This window comes from Vulpes lagopus, chromosome 4 (genome assembly GCF_018345385.1).
Source record: "Vulpes lagopus strain Blue_001 chromosome 4, ASM1834538v1, whole genome shotgun sequence".
Classification (NCBI taxonomy): Eukaryota; Metazoa; Chordata; class Mammalia; order Carnivora; family Canidae; genus Vulpes; species Vulpes lagopus.
This window is the reverse complement of record NC_054827.1, coordinates 143,043,435-143,056,807: the sequence shown is the minus strand read 5'-3', so window position 1 is coordinate 143,056,807 and position 13,373 is coordinate 143,043,435.

Sequence of the window (13,373 nt, the reverse complement as noted above, 5' to 3'; positions counted from 1 at the left end):
CTATAGTCAAACCCCTAATACATGGGAAAGCAAAAGTACAGCAACAACCCCAGTTCCCCACCCTCAAGTATCTGTCTTTTTGACCTTAGATTTCTGCTGCTCCCGTGGTGTCAGGTCACAGGGTGGGCACCTGATGGAAATACCTTTCTATAGTGTGTCCACTTGCATGTGTGGCAAAGGATCCGATGTCTTTGGTGTATGGGTATCCTATAGAAGCCACGGGTCTTCCTCACTGTGATACACACACACACACACACGCACGCACGCACACGACTGGTGGCACAAGACTCAGAGAAATTTAACAAGAATCCAGGAAATTTTGAGCACTTGCAAACATAATGCTCTTTCAACCAGAAGAAGTGAATCAGCAGATCAATAGCAATATGAATGAGCTGTACAATGGTTGCTGTTTCATTTCTACCTCCACCTCCCAAGGATCTTCCATGTGGCTGCTCTAACTAGAAAAATCTAGTAAAGGGAATTCTGAGAGATGTAGTTCACCCTAGCCAAGTGGACTTACTGTAGAGCTTCCACTGAAGCCTTGGAGTTAGGATCAGTCCCCTCTGAGCACAGAGGCCCAAAGAGAATTTTATTTTTACTGAAAGAGTGGATAATGTGCATATGGTTGACAGACAGAGAGCAAGGCATTTCCAAGGTAGGATCTATTTAAAGAGTCCAAGGTTGAGCTTACTACATAGTAAATACTCACTACATATAAAATGAGCACAAAGACCTCCAAAACAAGCCTTTGATTTAAATCTAGGGCAACCTAGAATGTCTTCAGTGAATACCACCTATGCACTTATGGACTTCTTTTCTGAAAAAAAAAAAGTTCATTCTTAAAATACAAAAATTTTTGTATTGTTACTATAATTTTTTAGCCATTTACTCTAACCCAAGTTTTATTTATATGGTTCATCATGGTGTGATGTCCCTCATCAATGTGACACAAATCTTAGTCTTTTGGGATGAAATACAAAGGATAAAATAAAGGATAATGCTGTGGCTATTTTTCTTAAGTTTTCTGGATACCATGGTTAAGCAAGGACAATAAACAATATTCATAAAATGTCTGCTCTCTGTGTTCCCACAAGAAAATTGGCATTTTAATTATGGAAATCTTCTTCATAACCATCTTCTCCCCATGAAAACAGTCATTTGACACATTAGTGCATGTATAAGTCCATTATAAAACCTAAACACTTCCATTAGATAAAAGACCTAAAATGATTATGAAAAATGTTCTTTTTCTTCCAAAGTATTCTAAATCAAACACTCAGTAGTACAATATGTTTCAGGTTAATTAGTTTAATCCAATTTTAATTAAGTTCATGTTTCCATGCCAACAAATGGTTTTTAAATTGTTGAAATCTTGATGTTTCAGAATGTGATAAAATTAATTACCTAAGAGCATTTGACTCATTTTTTTGGAAGCATGAAGTGCAATTTTAACATCACTATAGCAATGACTTTAATATTAGCAACAAGTCATGATAAAGAACTTTCAAAAAGCTGCTCTGTACTGTAAGATTTACTTTTATATTCCAAATTTTATGTGTGTAATTTTCCTAATGCACCCCTACCTAGATTATATATGATTTTACAAAATTAGATGCATAAGGAGACACAAACACAAGCATTCACATGCCAGCTAGTTATCAGCCCCAAATCATTCCCATTTCCAAGCATAAAAAGTCTATTTTCTGGTAATACTGTACTTTGCTGTACATTCAAATGTAATGGCTCAGCCAAATGAGTGACTTTGAACTAATTTATAAATTCCAATTCTCTCGTTGACATGCTTAGAAAAGAGGTAGGATTCTCAATCTGAGATAAGGACAAACATAACTTACAAATGCCTAGAAATAGGGATATACTAGTTGAAGAAAAATTTTATATATGCCAAGAATTTTATTTTTATATTTGTATTGCCTTTTCTCAGAATATCCTTGTCTTTTGTCAGGACCCAGTCAGGAAATGAAAACCATATTAGTTATTTCAACAGAAATACTTTAATGCAGGAATTTGTTACACAGCTATGAGACCTGAATACATAAAGGGAACATTCAGGAACTCAGAGATAATGACTGTGTGAAATGGCCAACATCTCTAGAGATGCAGGAGAAACCGTAAGAACACAGAGGCTCAGAAGAGGAGCCCTGCCTGGCTGGTGCCCCTCCAGACCCTGATGAAGGGACAGTGTTATCTGACTACCACTAGTACCACTGAGACCACATCATATGGCTGGTTCTGGAAGGGCCAAAGGATGCCCGAGCCTGGAACAAATGGAGGATGGTTTAACAAATTGCTGTGACTGGGATGAAGCATTGCCATTCTTTGGGGAACTTCCAAGGAGCAGCACAAAATGAGAGACCAAAGTCCCTCCTTTTCAATCTTCTCAATCAGTGCCTTCTACTGGCTGAATCTATGAGGTGCCAGATCACAAAGAAGAATCACGGTTGGCACGGTGTTAAGAGTATCACAGAGTGTTGGCAAAGGTACTTAAATGGTGACTTTAAAGCTAAGACAATAGGTAAATGGCCAGCATCTGGCAGTTATAATTTATTTTTTCTTTTTTTTAATTTTTTATTTATTTATTTATTTATGATAGTCACAGAGAGAGAGAGAGGCAGAGACACAGGCAGAGGGAGAAGCAGGCTCCATGCACCGGGAGCCCGACGTGGGATTCGATCCCGGGTCTCCAGGATCGCGCCCTGGGCCAAAGGCAGGCGCTAAACCGCTGCGCCACCCAGGGATCCCTAATTTATTTTTTCTTAGCTGGTCTGTTAGTTTCTCTCTGGCTGTAAGAGCTTCGCTATTCCTCCTGGAGTTTTCCAGTTTACTTGAAATCCCTCACTTCCTCCTAAGTTTTCACTCTTTCATTGAAATTCCTGACTTTTTATTTTTTATCAAATCAATGTCTAATGGGCCACTCCTCTATTTCATCTGGTGTTTGTTTATGTTTGTTTATTTTTAAGATTTTATTCATTTATTCATGAGAGACACACAGAAGAAAGAGGCAGAAACACAGGCAGAGAGAGAAGCAGGCTCCCTGGGAGGAGCCTGACATGGGACTTGATACCAGGACCCCAGGATCAAACCCTGAGCCAAAGGCAGACGCTCAACCACTGAGCCACCCAGGTGCCCATTGTTTTTATTTGTTCTAATTTTGTTAGTTAACACACCTTGTCATATTGGCTTCTGGAGTAGAATTTAGTGATTCATCACTTCCATACAATACCCGGTGCTCATCACAAGTGACCCCCTTAATACCTATCACCCATGTAGCCCATCCCCCACCCCCTCCCTTCATCAACCCTCAGCTTGTTCTCTCTGTCTGAGATGGCTTCTTTTGGCCAACTTATGGCTTCTTTTCTCCTTTCCTTTTCTTCTTTTCCCCCTTTCCCTTACGTTCATCTGTTTTCTTTCTTAAATTCCATATATGAGTGAGATCATATGGTATTTGTTTTTCTTTGACTGATCTATTTTGCTTAGCATAATACCCTCTAGCTCCATTTGGTATTTGTACATGTAACTACATTCCAGTTTTTCCCATCTTGGAATCTCTACCAACCTGAAATTTTTGAACACTGTTGGAAGAATCCATTATTCCTGTACTCTTCTAATTTAAGTGATAAGATGGAGAAAACAGGTTTGCAGAGGGAAAAAAAATCATTAAATGTCTACTTATCAGACACAGAGAATATGAAACAAAAAATATATTGTATGCAAACTATAAGTGATATATGATGCTAGGTTGCCTCTCTGATTTGACCTGGTATGTGATAGTGACACAACATTTACATTTCTTCATTTTGAAAATAGGGGTAGTAATACCTATAGTACTCTGCTTATATATTGTTCCAACAGCTAAGACCAGTCAAAACTATAGGAGTGTGCTGTAAACATGAGGACCTTAGTAGAAAAGATAGGTACATGAAAGAGTCCAAAGACTGGGAGAATAATTACACAAAACCTTGCTAGTATTTACTCTAGAACAATTCATCTAGCATTACTTATCACAGAAATGTAGCTCATTGGTAAATCAGTGTGTGAAATTTAGTGTATCCGGTCTTGTGACTTTCAATTTTTTTTTTTTTAATACTACACTTTCTTTGCAATAACCCTGATATGTGGTCTACTTCATCAATACAAAGTCACATAGGTTCACACTGTATCTCAATTATCACCTATACTTGGAAGTGTTGCCCCCAAAAATTCTAAGGTAAATTTTGTCCATACTGCAAGAAACTACATTAACTTCTATTACACTGAGGATACCTTGAGGATTTGATGATTGTTCACCTAACCATTTTTATTCGATGTAAGAATAAACATTCTGATTTCTTAGTATTGATTATTATGTTTTAAAAGAGAAGAAAAGTTAGTAGATATTGAGTTGTGAAGCATAAGGGATTAATGAGAGGGGGGATAAAATAGTGTAATTTAATAGGATCCTTCCTTGATATTTCTTTATAAACCAATATAGATGGCAGCTTTCAGAAGAAATCCTGAATTTTCCTGAAAGCTAATGAGACATTTATTCGTTGTTTGAAGAGAAAGATAAACATCAACTTTGAACACAAGTTACACATTTGTCCCTAAATTCTGTGCCAAAAACAATGTTGCATATGAATGATGACTGAACATTCAAGGATGAAGAAGCAATTGAGAGTATTTGATTTTTTGGTGGGGGATAATTCTTTGTCTCTGCATTGCAACTTTTGTGCCATAAAACAGAAAAAGCCATATGAAGGCATCAGTCTTCAGTCACTTAGTCAAGTGTCCTTATAGGAAAAGATAAGATTAATGTGCTTACTTAAGAGAAGCCTCTCATCTGCAGCAGGCCTGAATATTAATGAACCTTCAGCTTTGCTCTCTTCATGGGACTATATTTGCTTGAATAGTACATTCCACCAGAAATGTAACTTGCATCCTGATTGGTGAGATCCCTAAAGAGCTAAGTCAGGGCCATTGCTCTCAATGGAAGCATTGCCTGAAAACAGACCACAAAATAGGACAGTGAATATTTGAGATGGGCTTATGTATAAACACTTCAGGAATAAGCTGACACATGCCTGCAATAAAATTCAGAGTCAAAAATAGAGTCAGATCAGCATTATGCTAAGTCAAATCACTGCAGTGAAATGAGAATAAATAACACTGTGCTCAGAACAAGATGACCTTAGGGATTCACGGTTTTAGTGAATTGGGCTAGATCACAAAGGCATTTCAATATCACGAATTATCAAATTTAAATAAAAGATACAAGAGCATGCTGACGTAGAAAAATAATACCTCATACATAGAGTACTGTGGGTTTCTCTTTTTTAGACTGTGTCAAAAATAAAAGTGTATTTAATTGTCGATCTACATATTATCATCTCAAAAAGCCAACCAACTGCAGTAGCTATTATTAAGAGAAAACTAAAATGTACTTACAGAATTTCTAGTACATTTTTTTAATTGAGTAAAACTTGTATTATTTTTTTCCTATAGATCTTCATAAAACAAAACAAAACAAAACAAAAAAGAATGACTACAAATATTTTATGTAACTAGTAAGGGGTAATGGCAATTACTTAGATAATTGAAATATAATGTACGGTAAAGTTACCTTACCTTAGAAATTGTGCTGCCAACTTTGATTTAAACCAGCCCTTGCAAAAATATATTCCAGAGACTACGAGTCCTAAAAAGTGCTACACACACACACACACACACACACACACACACTAGTATAAGACAAACTGAGGAAATGAAAATACATTGGTGGGTTGTGTAATGATTATACTTTGGTACTTTGGTTGTGGCATTATACAAGAGTTTTATAAAGTGATATAAATAAGGTGTGTATGAGATTACTCTATTATTTCTTACTATTGCATGTGAATCTACCATTATTTCAATAAAACTTTCCATTAAAAGTGAAGCAATTACAAATTTGCAAGATGGCTTTTATGAGCATTTTCATTACTCCATTTCTGGTCTTGAAGCTCTAACTATGGAGGAATATGAAGTTCTGAGAAATGACTGTATTATCCTTTCACTTGTGGAAGATTAAGCAAAGGAGTCAATTCAAAGTGGGAGGGGAGAGTATAAACTCATAAAGTGTGTGACCAGTTTTTCTAGGAGAGCCAGATAACTATTTCCCCTAACCAATTAAACTCATATTTTTTTTTTTAGCAGGAAAAAAAAAAAGCACTACCAATAACACAAGATACAATAGTTAGGTGTTAAGAGAAAACTTTTATTGAAAAATTGGATGCTGAATTAATAAAAATTAAACATTTCTTTAATCCAAGCATTTACAGGGATTAATGCTAATGTTCATTTTTAAGTTCCCAAGAGGGAGATATAAATTATAAATCCTAAAAAAAATGATTGTGTGTATCTGTATGTGTGCATTCAGTTCTGATAATTTTATTAAATGTGTGGATTCATGTGTCTGCTATACTATGGTCAAGATATTGGCTGACTCCATCACCATTAATATCCCGCCTTTTGTCCTTTTATAATCACATCTACCTCTCCAGGGTTTTATTCAATTCTCTGGAAGCTCATCCAAATTTCTATGCATGAAAAGTTTAGTTATTTTATAGCCAAGTAGTATTTCATGGTGTTCATGTACCGTAGTATTGTTAACCATTCATCTGTCGAAGGCTATCTAGGCTGATTCCAAATTTGGGCTACTATGAAAACTTCTATGAACAATTGTGTACAGATTTTTGTAAAAAACATGAATTGCCATTTCCCTAGAATGAAGTCTCTGAATTTTATGATAATTTTTCCTTCCGTTTCTCCTTCCTTTCCTTCCTTCCTTCCTTCCTTCCTTCCTTCCTTCCTTCCTTCCTTCCTTCCTTCCTTCTTTCTGGCTTGCTTTCTTTCCTTATTTCTTCCTTCATGTCTTTTTTTTTTTTTTTAATAAACTGCCAAACCTTTTTGGAGTGGCTGCACATTTTTATATTTTCACAAGCAATGCATGAATCATCTAGTTTCTTGAAATTCTTACCAGAATTTGTTATTGTCACTATTTTTATTTTTTTATTTTTTGCCATTCTTATCATGTGTAGAGATAACTATGTTATTAATTTGCATTTTTCCTATGGATAATGATGTTGAACATTTTCTCATGTGGTTATTTTATATGTGTATATTATCTTCAGTAAAATGTCTGTTCATGCCTTTTGCTCATTTTTTATTTGGATTGTCTGATATATTTATTATTAAGATTTGAACATTCCTTATATATTCTAGATGTAGTCTTGTGACACATAATATGGTTGCAATTATTTTCTCCCCATCTGGTGTTTATATTTGCATCCTTTTTGTATAGAATTTTACAGAGCAGTTTTTAATTTTGATAATATCCAATTTACAAATTTAATTTTATGTGGATAGTGCTTTCATGTCAAGTCTAATAATCCTTTGCCAAGCTCTAGATTCTAATGGTGTCCTATGTTTTTAAATAAAGCTTTATAGCTTTAAATTTTCAGTTTAAGAGTGTGATCCACTTTGAGTTGATTTTTGGATAAGGTGTGGTATTTAAATCAACATTATTTTTTTTGTCTGTGAGTGTCCAATTACTCCAGCATCATATAATGGAAAGTCTATCCTTCCTTCTTTGAATTGCTTTTGGACCTCTGTCAAAAATCAATTTGGTATATTTGTGTAGGTCCATCTATGGATTTTCTATCCTGTTTCATTGATATATGTATCTATTCTTCTGGTAATACCATAACCACTTGATTATTATAGCTTTCTAGTAAGCCTTAAGATTGAGTAGAGTGACTCTATCCACTTCATTCTTTGTTATCAAGAAACTTGTATAAAGCCTGTATCTTTCCATACACATTTTAAAATAAGGTTTTCTATGTCTACAAATAATCTGTGTAGGATATTGACAGGAATTGCTCTATATCATAGATCAGCTTTGAGAAAATTGATTTATTATTATTAGTAGTAGTAGTATTGGTATTGGTATTATTACTACTGGTGTTTTGTTTTGTTTTGTTTTTTTCCATTCCTGACCACACTGTCTTTCTGTTTAGGTTTTCTTTGATTTTTTTCACTGGCATTTCTGTTTTAACATACAGACCTTATACGTGATTTGTTAAGTAAATACGTATTTCATTTCTTTAGCGTGATTGCAAATAGTTTAATTTGTTTTAATTTGTTATTATCTGCTCATTGTTATTAAGTAGAAATGCAATAAATCTTAGTGTGATAGTATTCCCCCCCCCCCCTCCTTTTTAGATTTTATTTAAATTCAAGTTATTCACATAGAGTGTATTATTGGTTTCAGAGGTAGAATTTAGTGATTCATCAGTTGTGTATAACACTCGGTGCTCATTACATCATGTTCATTCCTTAATGCCCATCACCCAGTTACCTGCTCTCCTACCCCCCTCCCCTCTAGCAACCCTCAATTTGTTCCCTGTAGTTAAGAGTCTCTTAGAGTTGGCCTCCCTGTTTTTATCTTAATTTTTCTTCCCTTTCCCATGTTTATCAATTTCGTTCCCTTATTATTCTTCTGATGGCTATAGAACCTGTAGTGATATTCCCTAAATCAATTCTGATATTGGTGACTTGTGCATTAGTGTCTTCTCCTTTTTTGAATTTTTTTTTTGTCTTCCTAGACTCAGCATTTTACAGATTTTTTGAAGAATAATTGTTGTTTAATTAGTTTTGCTTTTGTTTGACTATTTTTAATTACATTGATTCCTGCTCTTATCTTTATTATTTCCTTTATTCTACTTACTAGTTTCTTTGGGTGTTAACTTAGGTTATTAACTGGAAATTCTTTTCATTTCTAATTGAAGTGTTTCATGTGTTTCATGCTACATATTTCTTTATTTCCTTCTCAGAAATAATGTTGCTATATCCTGCATATTTTAACATGTTGTGCTTTGAATTCTATATATATATTTTATTTCCTTTGAGATTTCTTTACTCATGTGTTTTTTAGAAGTATGTTTAATTTCCACATGCTTATAAAATTTCCTTTTTTTTTTTTGCTCTCTTATTGACTTTTTGATCCCATTATAATCAGAGAACACACTATGTATGATTCAAATTCTTTTAAATTTGTTGTAGTTTCTTTTATGGCCCAGAACATGGTTTACCTTAGGGAATGTTCCATGAATACTTTAAAAAAAGGTGTATTCTGTTCTTTTGGATAGAAGATTCTATACATTTCAATTGGATTCAATTTGCTGATTTTGCTGTCTACTTCTTCTATATTCCTTCTATTATTTCAATTGCTAAGAAGGAATTGTTGAAGTTACCAGCCACAACTGTGGATTTTTTTTCCCCACCATCTTCATCAGATTTTACTGCCTCTATTTTAAAACTCTGTTGTTATATGTGCAAACATTTGGCATCATTATAGTTTCTTGACAGATTGATCCTTTTATTGCTAAGTAAAGGACCAATGTATTTTTCTCTAGATATTTTCTTTACTCTGTGTTTTATTTAATCAGCTATTAAGTATAGCTACTCCTCTGAAGCTTGGGTTAATGTTTGCATGGTGTGTTTTCCCCCTATTTTCCTTTCAACCTATTTCTGTAATTGAATTTGAAATGAATTTCTCCTAAACAACATAGTTGTCCCCCACCCTTTGTTTTTCTCACAATCTCTGTCCTTTGGTTTTTGCATTTTTATGGTTTACATTTAAAGTAATTGGTGATATGTTAGCATCTTTGTATGCCATTTATCGTTTGTTTTCAGTTTCATTTTTTTGGTTCTTATTCCTCTGGTTTTTATTTCTTGTGTTCCTGTGGTTTACTAGAATAAAGATTACAGCTTGATGTATTTCTAGTATTTGTGAATGTATGTTTTTGAAGTTTGTTTGTTTTTGTATTTGTTTGAGTATTACAGTATATTTATGTGATATAGCAATATACTGATATCAACATTTTATTACTTTTAGTGAAATGCAGAAACTACACATTGATTTGTGGGCCTTTACCTTACCCTACTTTTTAAATATCATTTTCTTGAATGTCACATGTATTTTGTTTTTTAAAAATATTAAAGTATGAGTTACAAAATTTATGATCAATTATTATATATATATTCATATTTCTGTTCTTTCACTTAGCCCTCTTTCAGCTGTGTTCCAAGCTTTTAATAAGTATTGTTGTTTAGAATACTTGCTCAGAAATAATTTACATACATTATTGAGATAATGTATTCTCTCTATAGTAGTACTGTTTTAAATTATTATATGTGAAGCTCTTAAAAACAATGACTAACACATACAAACAACTCTGTAAATGCTTATATCATCAGATTTAGCTTTTATTCTCTTTAACTCTCTCTACCACATTTCATTATTATACATTATATAGCACCAACATTTAACAATAGTCTATCTTCCATTTATGTCAGTTCTCTTTATACCATATTTACATAGCCTGTTTCTTTAATCTACAAATATTTTCTCATTTGCTAATTTCTTAATTATCTTTCAAGATTATTTCAATTATCACAGCGTTTGTATTAACATAGGTACTACCTCCGAGGACAATCCCCCTTAGGTGGATGAGTGAAGCACAGGTGCAGAGGCCTAGTTATTTTGTTTGACCCTAAGTCAAATCGATGTACAGTAATAGAGTATCACATTAGGCTGATTGAGGCTTTGTTGCATCTGCATAGAAGTCTGATTTCTTCCTCTCACAAATCTTATTTTCTTTTTCTAATCTTTTCAAAGTGTTGATGCTTAATAAGTATCTTACACCTCAAACTCTCTTTCAGCTTTTATTTCCAGAGAACCCAAACTATGACAAATGTGCCTTGACTTTAATTGAGTGATTTATATTTTAGGCAGTGAAATAATGTAAGCAGACAGTGAAAACATTTGGAAATTAAATAAGTAAGACTCTCAGTTACTCTGGCAGAACCAGGTGGGCATGGTGAGCACAGAAGAGCTTAGGAATCAAATCAGGTCACAGATGCTAAACATAATTTCTAGAATCTTGTAGTAATAAGGTTCTAATGTGCCCTGATGATAGGAAAATTGGTAGGATAAGGATAGAAAAAAGGCATTGGGATTTAGATCTTAAAAGAGAATATTTAAATTATCTTCCATTAATTCAGTGGGCATCTTCCCAAGCTCCATCCTCACAAGGGCACATCATGTGCATGGTAGCTACGTGCCAGTAAGAATGGGTGTAGCCCATTCTTACTAGAGTATGGACTAGATATGGACTAGATATATACAGACTGACTGGAATGAAAAAAAAAAAAGTAAGCCATTGATAATTGGTGTCTTAACTTGGATGAGCCTGGCTTTGGGGATCATGCTTGTCTTTAACTGAGAACACCTGGAGTCAGAAAGGAATAGTGATCCACAATGATCATTTTTCCCCCAATCTGTTTGAAAATTATATTTTAAGAAAATATTAATAATCATATTGTTTACATGTAAAAAGGTAGGATGCAATTTCAGTAACATATTTTGAGGCAGTATTCTGGATGAAGAGGAAGAGAAAGGAACTTATGTCTAAAATATATGAAAGGACTATAAAAAGAATTATCTTTGAAATTGTGGTAGGGAGAATTCAGTAGCCTAAAAATATCCAATATTAACATCTGTAGGTCCTGAAGAAAGATTATAAATGGGGTCCACAAAGCATAAGTCTGAATTATTTAAAGTTATAAATCAAGGTAAGCTGCTATTAAAAATTTATGATTCATCTTTTCAGTGTGATAAATATATGTCAATAATAATCTCACAACCAAAGTGCAAGTTTATGGAAAATGGTGATGCAAGGGGAGCTGGCCCCCATTCTCTGACTTGTGATTCCACCTCTCTTTTCTTATTACTTTCCATTTCTGCACTGTGAAGGGCATTTCATTTGCCCATGTAAATATTCTAGTTCATAAATCCAAGGTTCAGTCATAATCCCAGAGAAACAAACACCCGTTCTTAAGGCACGTAGCTACCATGCACATGATGTGCCCTTGTGAAGATGGAGCTTGGGAAGATGCCCAGTGAATTAGTGGAAGAAGTTGTAAGGCTGTTTAGTCAAGACATGCAAGGTTCTTAATACGTGGGGCAAGAAAGGGGACAACAAATAGGCTCTGAGTGGCTACAGCCTCTTGGTTCCATGGTTGGCCAACTCTGTGGTAAGCAAGGGTCAAGGCAAGAATAGGGTCAGAGTGAGACCCTCTGAAAGCCTTGTAGAGGGAGGCTTTCTTGTCTTACTCTATGGATAGCCTGAATCTATGTGCCAATATTCAAGTCAAGTCTATACCAAGAGTTTGTCTTTGCTTTCTTAAGGACAGAATTTAGTCAGTGAATAGAAACATTCTTCTATATTCAATAGCTTTGAATAAAACCAGAACACAGAATAGAGTATTTTAAGAAGTAAATGTGTTTGTGCATAACTCCTTTAGTAGAATTTTGGGCCAGTTTAACCCCTGTTCCCAGCAGGAATAGTACAGAGCTATTGAGAAATGTTTTCTAAACCATGTGGAGCATTACAGCGACATTTACTTTCCTCTAATTTGCTCTCAGTATGCCACTCAGCTTTCTCTGTTCTCGAAGGACATCCCTGAGTTTTAAATTGGCTGTTTTCTTTATTCATCATCAAAGACTAACATTAAAACAACACAGAAAATAATGTTGCATTTCAAAGCAACAGCTGCACTGTCTTCAACGGTGCTTTATTAAACGTCTCTAAGTTGTGTACCACATTGAGTTTTCAACTTTTCAGAGAATGACACCGATTTTCATCCACTTCCCCGGATTTTTAATGAGCAGTTTTCCTCCTGATGTCTGTGTCAGAGGGTGGAGAACTATGGTTTTTGTTTCCGGCTGTTTCAATTAAGAGGATGATCATCATTTTGTGTACTGTAACATCTCTAATAAATCCGATTAAGGAGAATTCTGACACAAAAGTGGCTTAGTTGACACTGATTTTTAAAAGACAGTGATAATTACTCCAGATTGATAAACCTCATCTGTTTCAACAGCAGATACCTTTCTACAAGATCTTTTTTCCTTCTGCATTTCCTACCTACCACCCCGTGTCCCTCGGATTGTGTAGGGATAGATAATCTAAGAACAAAGGGGAGACCAGCGGATTCAATTGGGAATCAAGTCATCAAAGCCCCTCACACTGCACAGTGATGCAAAGCTGCACAAATCATCATTCTAAATCTATCAACACTTACATGCTGTTTCCTCAATAGGAATAATTGGATGATTTATATTTCCTGCTGACTTTTAAACATGATTGTCAGTGCATAAAACAAATTAGTTTTAATAAGAACCTTCCCATGAGCACACAGAAACAGAGTGATGGGGGCAGTAAGTGGAGATCTTCAACAAGTATATTGATAGAGCTGCAACAAAAGAATATTCA